The following is a 14250-nucleotide window of genomic DNA, read 5'->3' as shown; positions in this document are numbered from 1 at the left end:
TGTCTGAAATGTATCGAATAAATGGCATTTGCGGAGGACGTTTTACTTGTTTACTTCAATTTGACAAAAAGCGGCTGAAGATCATCGAATGCTGAGCTTATAGTGACCATACTGTATCGATTTCAACATGTTAACACTGGTTTCGATATATTAAAAGTGCTGATTTTGACACCGAAAACAAGGATTTGATGAAGCCATCAATGGGGATCATTGTAAACTATAATTGACGCGTTTGAGATAAATACTGTGCGAAAACGGCCAGAATACGAGCAAAGACAAAAGAATGTTACTTTTCAGCATGAATACACTCGACCACTTTTTGCAAAATCGACGAAAATTCGCTGGGAATCTTTAAAATGTAAAGTTTTACCCCTTCCGCCGTATTCTCCAGACCTTACTCCTTTCGATTACCACTTGTTCCAACAATTGAGTCATGGCCTGTTCAAACACTACTTTATTTCTTATTAAGATATCAGCAAATGGGTGGATTTGTGGATAGTGTAGCGACCGCCGCGACCCTTTTGGCCACCACGCATTCATCTACAGCAAGTTCAAACGTTGACAACGCTGGCGGATTGGGACTATACAGTTCCCAGCTATAAAAGACCAGCACGATGACGTCTCGCTCTTTTTCCTTTTCTCTATACTCTTGTAACAGTACCACTTCCACAGCGCTACTGTACCTCCTTTACCTAACCTATTTCCTGTCCATTCTCCCATCGACTACATGTATAAATTATAAAACAAAATAAACAAGTATTTCTTCAACCAGTGTTTTCAGTTCTCGTGCGAATTCCTTGCACAAAATAGTAGCGAGTGTTTCGATAAACGACCGCATCGACAGCCACACATTCCGATCGACTTACTAGTCGAACATTCCTACAATAGCTTCAAAAGATACATCGTTCTTTTGAGATGGAATTCAAATAAATTGCTTGAAAGATGGGAAAAACTACCATCTATCGATAAAAAATATTTTAAATAAAATATATTGTACCGACTTTAAGCAGTCAAGCTTGACATTGAATAAAAATGTATTAAGAACAAGTTCTGCTTCAGGGTGAGTGACATAATACGAAAGTAATTTACATCACTAAAATTGAATGCTTGTCGGGCATCATCAAACATATCGCGAAATAAAACCTTTTTAACGCCGATAACGTTTGCCAATCATTTAATAAGGCATGAAAAGATACCTTCCAGTATTCGAAAGTTTCTCCCCGATATCCTCGTGCTTACCTAAAAGTAAATTTGATAATTAGAACCATTAACCTTAAGGAGACTTAAATTATTAACTTTATACGGTTTTATCTTTGGCAAAAGTGCCTCTTAAAAGATTCCAACAACCCGAAAGGACGAGAATGACTTTGCCGTCTCTCCATTAGGGCCGCACTTAAATAACATCCCCCAGAGCAATGACGTCAGGCAGTGAGCAAGACAAGGAACGGTCGGCGAAGCCGCGGTGGCGCTGGGAAGGGGATCTCGGTTTAGTTGTAGTATATCGCTGACTGCCTGACTTCGCTACGGTATGACGGCCTGTCAGAGTGACAGATCATGTCACGGATTAATTTGGCTGATTAAAAGTTAAATCGGGTCTCGGAGAACTTTGGAATGTGCGTACGCCTCGGGGGGCCCGAAACAATCCCTTCTGGATCGTGATGTGTAGATTATATTTCGTTGCTGTACGATGTTCCTGTTATTGGAAAGGCTGGAGCTTTAATTTACGACTTTTAAGGCATTAAATATCCTTATTAGTATCAAAGGAAATTGCGTCATAATTCGTGGAATATTGGAATAATTGAATACAGATGAAGGGAACGTGTATAGTTAAGTTATAGTAAGTTATAATATCTGAAAGTGTTTAGAATACAAAAACTATAAATTTAGTTTAAAAATTGTTTATTCAAAGAAATAACAGGAAACTGATTGAACACTGTCCGCTCGGTTATAACCGGAATTACCCTTCGGGTATGATCGTGTATTCCTAACCGATTAATTTTCACCAGAGGACAGTAAAAGGACCCCACAATATATGTTGATTACCCAGAAATATACTGACAGATTTCACAGCGACGCATATTTTTCTGTGTACGCGTTGTTGTTTACGAGAGAGAGGTTTGTTGGGGTAACATAATTATTTAATATTTTATAGAAAAAAATTAGAGACAGACAATGCGAAAAGAAGTGTACAAGGTAACAGGTCAATTGAAAAGTCCCCGGCCTAACATAGAGATGGCGCTACTAGAATTAAATCTGTGGCGACCGCCACGACCCTTTAGGCCATCACGAATTCACCAACAAGAAGTACAAAGGTTGGCAACACCGGTGGATTGGTACCATGTAGTTCCAGGCTATCAAAGACCATCATGACGACGTCTCGTTCTCTTTTCTTTTCTCCATCCCCTTGTAATAGTACCACGTCCACAGCGCTACCGTACTTCCTCTACCTAACCTAATATCCTGTCAATTCTCTCGTCGACCACATGTATAATTTAATATTAAAATAAACAGTATTTCGTCTACCAGTGTTTTCAGTTCTCGTGCAAATTCGTCCCGAAAATAGTAGTGAGTGTTCTGACAAATAATCGCAGCGGCAGACACACATTTCGACCGACTGACTGACCCGACGAACATTCCTACAAATCTATATGTTTTTTAGTTCGCCCTTACCCTCAAAGATGCGTTTATAAATCTGACAGCTATCAGATTATTCGTTTCTCAGTTATAGCATTTTGAGTGAAGCAACTTTTGTTATTGTGAAAAATAAAAATGGATAAAAAGGAATTTCACGTGTTGATAAAATATTGCTTTTTGAAGGGAAAAAAATACAGTTGAAGCACAGACTTGGTTTGAGGCCGAGTTGCCGGACACTGCCCCAGGAAAATCAGCCATCAAAGATGCGTGTTGCTAAGTTTAGACGTGGTGAAATGAGCTCCGAAGACGGTGAATGCAATGCACTCCCAAAAGAGGTTGTTACAGACGAAAATATTTTAAAAAATCACAAAATGATTTTGAATGAACATAAATTGAAACTGAATGAAATAGCAAACACTTTTGACTAAAAAAAACGACGAAGTTAATAATTCGGAGCTGTGTTTGAATATGATTAAGCGTAATAAACCCGAGTTTTTGCGTCGATATGTGACAATTGATGAAACCTGACTCCATCATTTCACTCCGAAGTCCAATCGACAGTCATCCGAGTGTACTGCACACGATGAACCTGTTCCGAAGCCTGAGAAAACGCATTACGAAACGAAAATTATGGCTGCTGTATTTTGGGATGCGCATGGAATCATTTTCATTGACTACCTTGAAAAAGGAAGGGCCATCAACAGCGACTACTGCATAGAGTTATTGGACCGTACGAAGGACGAAATCGCCGAAAACGGCTGCATTTGATGAAAATGAAAGTGCTGCTTCACCAAAACAATGCACAGCGAATTGCTTCATCATCCACCGTATTATCAAGATCTGGCGACCTTGCTGGGAAGAAATGTTGTCGAATGAACAGGTGATCGCCAAAACTGTACCCTATTTTGAAGCAAAGGGCAAATACGTACTGGTACATCGTACATCAAAAATGGTATCGAAAAGTTGGTGTAAATAATGCAGAAATATTATATCATATAACAATTTTATTCCAATAAATAGAATAAAATAGATAAAGAGCACCTAATCTAAGCAATACGCATGTAGAAATATACACACACACATAAAAAATTAAAACAAAAATTTGAACGAACATAACTTATCTTATATTTTCTTTTTGAATTAGTTTTTTATTGAAATCTCTTAACCATCACATCATCTTCTTCTATGTTCTTCTGAGAAAGACCGTTTAATATAGTGATTTAGTTTTGTTCAATATTAGTGTAGTAAAATATTTAAGTGTGTGCTCTATATTAACAAGTTTATAAGTAATTATTTATGTCATAAAAATGCCGGTCATAAAAAGTGAAGATCAGTCTCAACCATTGTAGGGTGAGAACCTGGTTTAAACTTGTACGGTTTTCATTACGTAATGGTTAAACCACAACATCTCTTTGTCGATTCGTCGGTGGAATCACCCGCTCTTTCATGTAACGATGAAGTGCCAATAACTGAAACCCCTCAAATGCCAAAATGGAACATCGTTACAAACAAAAACAGTAGGCTGTTATGTTAATTCACAGCAACCTTTGGTTGCTTTACACCTTGAACTGTGGGGCATGTGCCGGAAATACACGAACTAGGGATGTTTTTCAAATCTTTTATGTTTATTATTTGCAATAGTTTAAGGCTCGGGGTATCTAAGCACCTTCAGCTCACCTTTTGTAACCCTACAGCTTCAGCTGCGACACTTTTAACAATAACCCAAGGCCTAATGCCGATTACCGTGGTTTGGAGCCCACCTTAAACTGTAGGTCCAGTCCAGTAGGATAAACCCTCGTTAGTAAAAAATAGATTTTAAAATATGTTTAAAAAATATATGTATATTCTCAGAGGAGGGGGCTGCTTAGCTAATTCTTCAAGGTTCTCGAAATAACCACCAAGCTATCCCCGGTGCATATCGACTCTTGATTTTGTTGAATGTTTTTTATATTTATAGGTACTCGTTGAGAGTATAGAGTCTTTCATCTCTTTCGCAGTGATTAATGTCAATCAACTCCAGGAATAATGCTTGTAAACTTGAATCTAGAAGAAGACTTTTCGCTGCCTTCTTTAATCTTAAATGTCCTTAGTTGTCGGAGGAAACTGGTTATGCATCAGTTCTCTTATCAAATTGACCATGATGCTTATTTAATATTGTCTCATATGGAATTTTATAATTTCCCAACGTTGATTAATGAGACACTAAAAAATGTTAATCAATCTAAGTAATTTAAAATAAATAACTTGATGAGGTAAGTCTTGGTGATACAAAAATTTGTATTTTAAAATTTATTCAATATTTCAAAATTACACAAAACTAATAACCATATATTATGTTGAATATCTTTCCACTAATAGACACGGTTATATCCACTGCGAATGATCACACGATGAGAGTTCAATGCTGACAATCGTTAAACAAACATACAAGGATGCGTTCTGCATGCGGAAAATTCAACTTAAAAAATTAGAATAAGTTACCCTGGGATTCAAAGTAACCTCATTTTATGGTAGGTAGTTTCGAATTAATATTAGTTCATTATAGTACAAAGATGTAAAGAAATCAAGTAAGTTAGACATTGTTTTCATACGAGGAAATTAGAAATTAAAAATACCAAAATTAACATACAACAAATGAACATTATCGTGTGTGCTACCGACATATCAATGACGAATTGAACAGACAACACTGCCAGTTCAATCCTATTTCAATATAAACAATACCCTTATAATATTAACACAATACGTACCAGACCAATTTCTTAGAATATCCAGTGCCCTACAATATGGGGTAAACCTATGGTCACGCTACTATTTTGATTACCTATTTTTCTTAAAAAGTTTATTTGGTCTTAACGTTTTTTTTTTTCGTTGTGATTAAAAAATTATATCGATTAAATGATGACCGTGATTTCGACTGTCTTTAAGGCATTTTTCATGACATCCTGCAACATCTGAAGCTGAATTTCTTCAATTTAGTGTCGAATATTGTCTTTAAGATGTTGAATCGTTTGGGGCTTATTCACATAAACTTTTGATTTAAAAAAACCCTTTAAAATGTCTGGTGCCCTTAAATCCGAAGATTTGACTGCCCATGCTCAATAATTAAATTGTTGAACGAGCTCTGTGTGCTGTGGCCCCATCTTGCTGAAACTACATATCCTCTAATTCTTGATCTTCCAATTCAGGCACAAGAAAATTTCGAATCATGTCTTGGTACCATCCAGCAGTAACAGTATATCTACAATACATTTACAATAAAACAGGGACCAATGATGTTTTCAGCAAGAATACCACACCACAGAGTTGCTTTTAGTGGATGCAATGGTGTTTCATGAATTAATTGAAGATTCTATGTTTCTCAAAACCAACTGTTCTGTTTATTGGCGTGGCCACTGAGAAGAAAATGGGTTTCATCGCTCATTATCAATTTAGAGAAAAAATCTGTGATTTGGCCAGGTTGCCTTAGGTTTGCATTACTGTACTCAACTCGTTGATCAGGATTTCTTGGTAGCTATTGTTGGACTAATTGAATTTTGTACAGGAACATTTTCAAATCAGTTTTCAAAATTATATTACGTGCAGAAATTTGTAACTGGGAACTACGTCTCCGAATTAATATTTCTGGAGATTCCTCAAAACTTCTTCTTCTTTTTGAACGAGAACTGTCTGCTGTGAACTGTCTGCTGTCGTACCGTACTATGCCCCATCTATTATTAATCGTGCCATTATGTAAAATATTTATATGCATATTTTCGAAAATCACTTTTATTAACGCGTTCAAACCAAAAGCAGTTATTTGGATATAACGGAAATTTATTCAAATCAGATAACAAAAGTAATTAGTTAAAAGTAAATAGCTCAATAATCTCCTATAAATTAATCGGCTTAGCTAAAATTTTGCGTTCCTTTTTAAGGAAAATCTGGAAACAGATGGCGGCGAGAAATTTTGCACGGTTAGAGCTTATACCGAGGAATAATTTTAGGCCAAATTTTTTTTAAATAGTAACAACACAGATCACATTATACAGATCATTAACAAAATATATAAACAAATATTTTAGGTGCTGTCAGCTCCAACTCTTATAGGCTAGATTAATCGTCGTTTCTTTTCTAGGTAAATCAACCACGAACACATAATATTTAAAATAGAAATTTGGCTCTTTGTAATCGAAAGGCAAATCTCATTTTTGAAGCCGAAAGGCATTTTTAAGCCAAGTTTTTTATCTTTAAGCTGTGTTATTTAAGATTTTGTATTACATTTGGTAATTTCCGTATTTCCGCAAGTTTGGATAAAAAATTTTTAAGAATAGTACGATCACGTACAATTATATTTTATATTTTCAATGGAGAGAACAAATTAATCCGTCCAATTTATGGGGAGGTATATACAATTGTGGATGAAAAATCCATATGATCATAGATTAACAAAATTAGAAAATGACAAGAATCGTCTGTCCTCTTCATTTATGTGATGCTGGTAAACAGAGAACAACTAAGGTTTTTGCTTAGTAACTGGTCGAAATGTATATATATCTAGAGATATAATATATCATTGTATTGGAACTAATTTTGAAGGTTATTCACAGTTTTCTGTAATTTTAGTGGTAGTAACCTCTGATTCATTTCAGGTTTCTTGAGTCAATTCATTTTTTAGCAATGTACTAATCGAATATTGTCGGTAATAAATACCAATTTTTCTGAATTCAAGTACCAGTTGATCCAGATCTGAAATTAATCTTACTTATAATAATTTTATTACAATGTTCAATAGTGTACTAATTTAAACTTATCAACACTTTACTGATTACTGGTTATGAAAATTAGATTTAATTAAATGCCATTTAAAATTCGTTAGAGAGTATTAGGTCTTGAGATAGTTTCCATATGTTTTAATATGTGTCATGATACAGATATATATTATTTTAGCTAATGTATATATATATATATATATATATATATATTTATATATCATATGAATAGATTTCTGATAGTATATCAAAAATACTGTGAAAAGAATTTTTGTAATACATTATATAATATGATCACTAGTACTAAAGGAAACAGTCACTTTAGGTTGTGTAAAATCTAAAGGAATGATATGGAATAAAGGTCTGTTAGAAGTAATACAACATAACAACATAATATACATAGTATTTTAGCATTAAGTTGTGAGAAGTACTGCAGATGATGTTGATGGTACAGTGCACCAGATGCCATAACCCCTTCGAAGTCCCACTGTCACAGAGAAAATTAAGATATTTGCAACAAAACGTGAGGAAATACTTCACTCCCATGTTCATATCGAATTTCTTCAACTATTTGATAATACTGAACCAGGTCATAGGCTCAAGGGCACTAAATCACGTGTTCTTGTGTAGATGTGTAGTGAAACGTACTAAATGCAAAAGTGCTACTAACTTTCTTATTCGATTTAGTAGAGATTATTATTTCGATTTTATTTTTATTATTATTGAGATTTTATTTCGATTTATTAGAGATTAAACAAGGGTCAGAAAAATAAAGAAGTCAGTCGATAACACCTAATAACAATATAATAATAAAAAAATTATCGGTATGGATACATTGAGTCCACATCATATAAAGATAATCTTAAAGATTAAACTTAAACATGAATTCAACTAAAACGCATATAAAACCAAAATGCATATAAAACACGTATTAGGCGACATTAATGCGAAACAGCTCAATATATTAAAAGAGAGTTTTAATCGTTCTAGTTAAACTTTTAAAATCGCCGGAACCCGAAGATAATCAACTGGAATTATTCATTGTCGTCTAGATTGGATCGTTCAAAGTTCAATTTATATCTTTCTATCGCGGCTTAAAGCCCAGTTAGGCGCCATCATTAATTTTTATCTTGAGGGTTTGATTTATAGTTTAAATAAGGACTATCCTAGACTACGTTTCCATATTTTCCTCTCTTCCTTAACTTGCTATTTCGTATAAAGTCGAAGTATCGAGGAAGGAGATTTTACGGATTAAAATTTGTACAGTTTTATTTCGCGTCATGGATTCTTTGATTCCCATATTTTGCTTCTTTGATAAGAGCTAACCGGTTCTGTGACGAGATAATATTTTTGATGCTTTTATAATTGAAAAAGGGCGAAGGAAGTCATTGAAAAGTTAATTAAATTTGTTAAGAAGGTATAATACAATTAACTTAATTTGTTTTTGATTTTGTTTCCTTCTTGTCTCATTTTATAAACATTCGAATATAAACATCGTATTTGTTTTATAAACTTACTTGTTGATTGTTTCTGAACATCGGATTTAAGAATCAGAATACTGCTATGAAAATCCCTATATTATCCATCATTTGGCATGAGTTTTTATGTAGTAACTGCAAAATAATCATATCAGTATGTATATGAGTATATAAGTATCATTGTGCAACAATAAAACATCGTATGTACCCACATGAATTTTTAAATTTCATTTGAATAAAAATACAGAAATATAATAGAGTAAGACTTTAAAATGGCCATTAAGAGTATTAATAAAAAAACCAAATATCAATTTAAACAACTATTGAATAACCTAGTCTTACTATTAAATTCAATGGATTTAATTTATTTCTACATATCGTTAATCATAAATTTTTATCTTGAGGGTTTGATTTTTAGTTTAAATAAGGACTATCCTAGACTACGTGTCCATATTTTCCTCTCTTCCTTAACTTGCTATTTCGTATAAAGTTGAAGTATCGGGAAAGGAGATTTTACGGATTAAAATTTGTACAGATTTATATCGCGTCATGGATACTTTGATGCCCATATTTTACTTCTTTGATAAGCGTAAACCGGTTCTGTGACGAGATAATATATATATATATATATATATATATATATATATATATATATATTAAGTAAATCACTATTGCTATTACATAATAAATTGCTATCGTATAAGCAAGCATTGAAACCTTCATGGATATATTTAATACAATTATGGGGATTTTCCGGGAAAAGTAAAATGAAAGCAGTATATGTTTTCCATTGCAAAGTTCTGAGAAGTATTGTGGGTGCACCGAGGTAGTACAGATCTGATTACTTACACTGAGACCTTCATATGCCGACTGTTACTCAGGAAATCAAGGGAGTTGCAAGAAGACATGAGGGCAGATTCGTCAAACGACGACGTGACGAACAAAAGAATATGTTGAAAATACAATTTTGAGCATTTGAGTATTGAATACATTGTACTGAAATTAATATGCATTGAATGACTTGATATTATTAAATGGAATATTGTTATTTTATTAGTAGTTAGATTATTTATATTAATACTTCATAATTTCAGCAATAGACATCGTTGACCAAAATACATGCAGGCACCTTATAGTTAATTATCTTCAATCTAACAAAACTATAGGTAAACATTCCAGAACAATTCATCAACACGTATTAAATAAAAAAGTCTTTAATAATGGAATGAGCGGAAATCTTTAACGAATAAATTAAGGTTTCAAGGGCACCGAGTCGCCTTTTGCCCTTTTTGCCTTCGGCGGCGAGGGACATTCCGTCCCGACCCTTTTAACCGTCTCTTTGTATATTCATGGTAGATCGAGTTCCGGCATTATTTCGCTACTAACTACGACTTATTTCCGTTTCCGCTCGATGACGAGCGAACAGGTGGTCGAAATCGGGTCGGTTTTGTCGTTACTGTTGACGACATCGTGGCTCGCGGCCCGTCCAACAGTAGATCGAAGGGGTAGAAAAGCAAACAGGATAGGGAAAGAAAAAAAGGTTGCGTCACGCTTAGGTGGTGACTTTGCCTACGATGGAACAAGTGCAGAGTAACTGGTCTCATTTGGCTTAATGTAATAAGAACATACATTATGCATCAGCTATTACAATTAGATAAAACCGAACCTAAAACGGGTCTCTTTATAAATATTCGAAGTTAGTATCATTTATACAATAGCAAGCTGTTTGGAATAATACCTCTGAAATTAAGAAGAATAAAATATTGAAAAAATTAAATCGACTTCAGAAAATAAATAAGGAACTTACTAAAACGTAAAAAATAATGAAACTTAGATTTTTAACACAAAAAACGTTTTGAAATAAAATATGTACATAATAATCATTGTAATAACAAAATAAAAACAAACAAAATCTTATTTAACCTATCTACTACACGTTTTTTATATTCTACTATAACAAACAATTTAGCTTAAGACCTACCTAAACCTATTTGTCTATTTACAATATTATTTTAACTACTACAAATTGATCAGTTTTAAGTCTGTACGAAAAACAAATCAGATTTGTCTTGTTCGTTATTTAAATTTCTGTATGTGACACCTGCAATATTTCTACGGCTTCCCATATTATATGGTTAGTGCTTAAAAATCAAACTGAACGGCTTCTGCACTGAACGACCTTGGTAAAAAAACCCTTACTGAAAACTTCTCAAAGGGTTTAGCGGTTCATCATCGGCTTACCTAAATAACTTGAAATCATACAAATAGTTGTCTGTACGTCCCCATAATATTTAAAAAAAATATCATCTAATTTCTAACCGTTGATGAATAGTGTATTCCATCACATCAGCCCAGCAATAACATCATACACAAATATCTGATTATGTTAGATAAAAGATATGTGAAGATAGTGTGCCTTTGAAATTAGACGGTTTTCTCTCAATGGGACCACCTCGGACGGAGAAATCGCTAAACATACATAAAAAATAAGTATACAGTCGAACATAGAAGCTCATCCTTATTTTGAAGTTTGTTAAAAACCAATAAATGCAAAATTACTTCAAAGATATTAAGTAAATTGTAGCTGTAAAATGAAAACTAATAAAAATGGTAACAAAACAGTACGTCTGAAAATAAAAATAGGTTATACAACATAACGCAAATCACAAAAAGGAAAATAGTGGAAATTAAAAATAAATCCATAAATAACTATTTGGGATATCTAATAGATGACAGGGCAACAGACTATGCCCACTGACTATGCTTTTTCACTGAAAGAGCTGAACAATTCGCCGACAACTTAGAACAAACCTTTAAGGCAAATAAAACTGAAAAAATTTTCAGATTATACTTGTTACACAAAAAAGAGTCTCCAAAGTTATAAAATGTGACACCAATCCAAAGAAAACGCCAGGCTATGACTTGATAACCGTACAAGTACTGAAAAATTTACTAAAAAAGAAAATTCTAAAGCCCACTAATTTAATTAATGCAGCATTCCAATTAAGGCATGTCCCAGGAAAATCACCACAATAAGTAAAATATTATCGGCAAAATTGACTATTATTTTTTTGGACGCAGCGCAAGTCTTCGATAAAGTTTGGCATAAGGCACTCATGCATAAACTCTAAATAAAATATTACCGAAGCGATAACTAATAATAATTAAGCTCTTAAACTGCTACATCTCAGTCAGGATTTTTAGTTGAACACGAAGAAGCTTAGTCAACAATGAAAGAAACAATAGCCGGTATAGGGTTTTGGGTACTGTTCTTGACCTATTCTATGTATATAACATATCACAAATAGGAAGGGTTACTATGGCTACATTTGTTAATGACACTGCAGCACTTGCAAATGGAGACAACAGTGAAAAGTAATCAGTAAACTTCAACACGTACATAACAATATAAATAAGTTGACATATTAAATTGCATATTAAATTCAGCTACAAAATTGTTCAGATCAAAATAAATATTAATAATAGTATTATGTCAGTAACAATGCTAAGAACCTTGTCATGGACTTCGTTGGAACGAGCATAATAAGAAAGGATGAAAATAACACGAATTAAAATACGAATAAATGTATTGATTAATTGGAAAGAAAAATTAAATTTTCAGTACATAATAAGTTTCTGCGTTTTAAGTAGATACCAAAACCAATACGGAATTACGAAATACAGTTATGTGCTTCTGTTTTAGAATAAAGTTCTGAGAAGTATTGCGAATTTACTCAAATACTACAGGAACAATTACAATTACACTAACATCTTCGAATTTCAATTGTCATAGGGGAAATCAAGAAGTTCGCAATACGACACGAGGAAAACTTCACTGTCGTGTTTATACCGAAGTTTTGCAACTCTTGGAAAACACTGAACTGGGACGCAAACTCGATATAAGCACACCCTGTAATTTTGTATAGTTAAGTGCACTAAATCAAGTAAAATGAGACTGAGTAAGGACTAATGGGACTTCTGAAATAAGTATTAGTTACTTAGTAATAGTACTTAAGTAATAGTTTTTGAGATTCGTGTTAATTATATAGAAAAGACAGATAGACTGATGTTGAATTGCCAATATTTTCCCACTTACTCTAGTTTCTCCTAGGTGTAGTTAAGAGGAGTTCGGGTAAATGTGTCGCTGCTTAAGCTGTAAGGTCACAAAAGATGGATTGAAGGTGCTCAAATACCCCTAGTCATAATCTATTCCGGTTAAGAAATATTCTAGCTTTGAAAAACACCCCTTGTTCGTGGATTCCCGGCACAAGAGTCACAGTTCGGGATGTAAGACCATCAGTGACGGACTAACAGAATCTACTGGAATTTAGATACAGGCTTATAATCAAGGTAAACTGCCACCAGAGGTGGACTGTAGTAGCTCAGGTTCTCAGCTGTAGGCTGTTGAAATATGGAGTCATCAAAACTTCCGTAATGAGATACCATGGAAATTTGAGTAGAAACAGTGCCATTTTGAAGATCTTTAAAGGCAAATTAGCAGACGAAAGTACAGGAGATCTTCAAAACGTGGTATGGTGGTTTCTTTCAAAGAAAGGTGTTAAATCAAGCGATAGTTAACGGGTTTGACTACGATTATTCCAAGTTAAAGAGAGGGTGGTCTGAATAGTGGTGATGAATAAAACTTGTAGACTTGAACAGTTTTGTTTATGTTCAAAGAAATTTAAATCGTTAGTGTCGTTTCTTAAATAAAATAGTTTTTTAACTAAATTAGTAATTTTTATATATTTTACAATTTATATACCTAGCGGTTTGTTAATACTCTAACGTATATAAATCGTAAACAAAGTAATCGAAAACTGTTTTTTGATAATATTTAATCTTACTTGCAAGGTTCTATAAACACTTGATCCCATTTTCGACCGATATACCGCATTCTATTTATAAAAATCACTTCTATTACAGCAAAGGAGAACGTGACGTACGGATTCCGCTGTTCCTACATTGTTATTTTCGTCTTATTTATCATTTTTATAGGGAAACTTCTCCTTTCCTCGTCCCTTCCGTGGAGAGCCGGAAAAACCGGCGACAGATCTCGGGCACAGTTAATAAAAACGCTGTCGAGAATCACTTACTTGTGTCGTCTACGGTTCGAAAATGGCTTTTTTTCACAGAAACAGAGATTTATTACATTTATTCCGCTTATTATCCGCTCGCGCTTTTATTTTTCTATCTATGCCATTTTTCTTGTCGCTGTTATTTCGTCTTTTGGCGCTACCGTCGAATGACAAATGGTCGCGCGTCCGAGTAAGATGTTACAAAGTGTTTTTTCCCCATTTTTAAGATTGATAGTTTTCGATGGGCTTTTTTCATCTTACTTTCTATAACGACACCCCAACACCAACTATATGGTATCAATAACTTCTATA

This window comes from Rhynchophorus ferrugineus, unplaced genomic scaffold, assembly GCF_030347505.1.
Source record: "Rhynchophorus ferrugineus isolate W39M unplaced genomic scaffold, kcgeb_rfMv2 rfM7, whole genome shotgun sequence".
NCBI classification, from domain to species: Eukaryota; Metazoa; Arthropoda; class Insecta; order Coleoptera; family Curculionidae; genus Rhynchophorus; species Rhynchophorus ferrugineus.
This window is presented reverse-complemented; position numbering follows the sequence as displayed.